At 45.1% G+C, this 2,303-nt stretch overlaps 1 non-coding gene across 1 annotated transcript; it reads left to right on the plus strand.

Annotated features, from left to right (window-relative positions):
- Positions 1 to 1,232: 1,232 nt before the first annotated feature.
- Trnal-caa lies at positions 1,233 to 1,307 on the plus strand. Its single transcript has one exon. It is a non-coding gene; the product is annotated as a tRNA-Leu (tRNA).
- Positions 1,308 to 2,303: the final 996 nt, after the last annotated feature.

The following is a 2,303-nucleotide window of genomic DNA, read 5'->3' on the forward strand; positions in this document are numbered from 1 at the left end:
GCAGTTGAAGACAGGAAAACGAAAGCCGAAGTTTTAAATTTCACGTTCAAGAAATAATTCCGACAGGGGAATCGTACTAACATACCATCGTTTGACCATTGCATAGACTCCTATATGAGCAACATAGTAATAAGCATTCATGACGTACAGAAACAACTGAAGAAGTTGAAAACAAATAAGTCACCAGGTGCGGATGGAATTCCAATTCGATTTTTAAAAGAGTACTCTACGTTAGTCCTTTACTTAGCTTGCATTTATCGTGAATCTCTCTCCAAGCGCAAAGTCACAAGTGACTGGAAAGAAGCGCAGGTGACTTCCACGTATAAGAAGGGCAAAAGAATGGACCCGCAAAATTACAGACCAATATCCCTAACTTCGGTTTGCTGTAGAGTCCTTGAGCATATTCTCAGTTAGAATACAGTAAACTTTCTTGAGACCGAGAAACTTACGTCCACGAATCAGCATAAAGCATCGCTCGTGCGAAACTCAGCTTGCCCTTTTCTCACATGATATACTGCAACTATGAATGAAGGGCAACAGGCAGTTTCCATATTTCTACATTTCCGGAAAGCGTTTGACACGGTGCCCCATTGCAGGATGTTTAAGAAGGTACGAGCGTATCGAAAAGGTTCACGGACGTGCGAGTGGCTCGAAGATTTCTTAAGTTAGACAAGCCAGGAAGTTGTCGTCGATGGCGAATGTTCATCAGTGACTAGGGTACGTATCGTCAAGAGTGCCCCAGTGAAGTGTGATAGGACCGCTGTTATTCACAGTATACACAAATGATTTGGCGGACGGGATGGGAAATAACGTGCTGTTGTTTGCTCATGACGCTGTGGTGTGCGTTAAGGTATCGTCTTTGAGTATCTGTAGGAGCATACAAGATGACTTGGATGAAGTTTCTAGTTGGTGTAATGAATGGCAGCTGGCTCTGAATGAAGAAAAAATTTAAGTTAATGCGGATGAGTAGGAAAAGAAACCCGTAATGAAACTTCCTGGCAGATTAAAACTGTGTGCCCGACCGAGACTCGAACTCGGGACCTTCGCCTTTCGCGGGCAAGTGCTCTACCAACTGAGCTACCGAAGCACGACTCACGGCCGGTACTCACGGCTTTACTTCTGCCAGTACCTCGTCTCCTACCTTCCAAACTTTACAGAAGCTCTTTCTTTCAGGAGTGCTAGTTCTGCAAGGTTCTGGCAGAAGTAAAGCCGTGAGTACCGAGCGTGAGTCGTGCTTCGGTAGCTCAGTTGGTAGAGCACTTGCCCGCAAAAGGCAAAGGTCCCGAGTTCGAGTCTCGGTCGGGCACACAGTTTTAATCTGCCAGGAAGTTTCATACCAGCGCACACTCCGCTGCAGAGTGAAAATCTCATTCTGGAAACCCGTAATGTTACAATATAGCGTTAGTAGTGTTCTGCATGACACAGTCACGTTGTTTAAATATCTGGATGCATCGTTACAAAGCGATATGAAATGGAGCGAGCATGTAAGGACTGTTGTAGGAAAGACCAATGGTAGACTTCGGTTTATTGGTAGAATTCTAGAAATGTGTGGTTTATCTGTAAAGGAGACCGCAGAGAGGATGCTAATGTGACCTATTCCTGAGTACTGCCCGAGTGTTTGGGATCCGTACCAAGGGGATAAAGGAAGATACCGAATCAGTTCAGAGATGGGCTGCTAGATTTGTTACTGGTGGGTTCTAACAACACGCAAGTGTTACGAAGATCTTCTGGAACTCAAATGGGAATTGCTGGAGGGAAGGCGATATTCTTTTCGAGAAACACAATTGAGAAAATTTAGATAACCGGAATCTGAAGTTGACTGCAGAACGATACAGTTGCTTCCAACATACATTGTACGTAAGGACTACGAATATTAGATACGAGAAATTAAGGCTCGTACGGGGGCATATAGGTAGTCGTTTTTCCCTCGTTGTGTTTGCCTATGGGGCAGGGAAAGAAATGACTAGTAGTGGCACGGATTACCTCTGCCACGCGCCGTAAAGTGGATTCAGGAGTCTCGATGCAGCATTGATGTAGATGTAGAATGTTATCTTCCGGGGGATTGGGAAAGGAGGATTTCGTTTCAATTTATGAAAATGGCCGCAGGTTAGGTGCGCTTAACTGTAGACTATTCTCACTTACTTCAATATTCTGCACAATTATGGAACATACACTCCTGGTAATGGAAAAAAGAACACATTGACACCGGTGTGTCAGACCCACCATACTTGCTCCGGACACTGCGAGAGGGCTGTACAAGCAATGATCACACGCACGGCACAGCGGACACACCAGGAACCGCG

Source organism: Schistocerca americana, chromosome X, assembly GCF_021461395.2.
Source record: "Schistocerca americana isolate TAMUIC-IGC-003095 chromosome X, iqSchAmer2.1, whole genome shotgun sequence".
NCBI classification, from domain to species: Eukaryota; Metazoa; Arthropoda; class Insecta; order Orthoptera; family Acrididae; genus Schistocerca; species Schistocerca americana.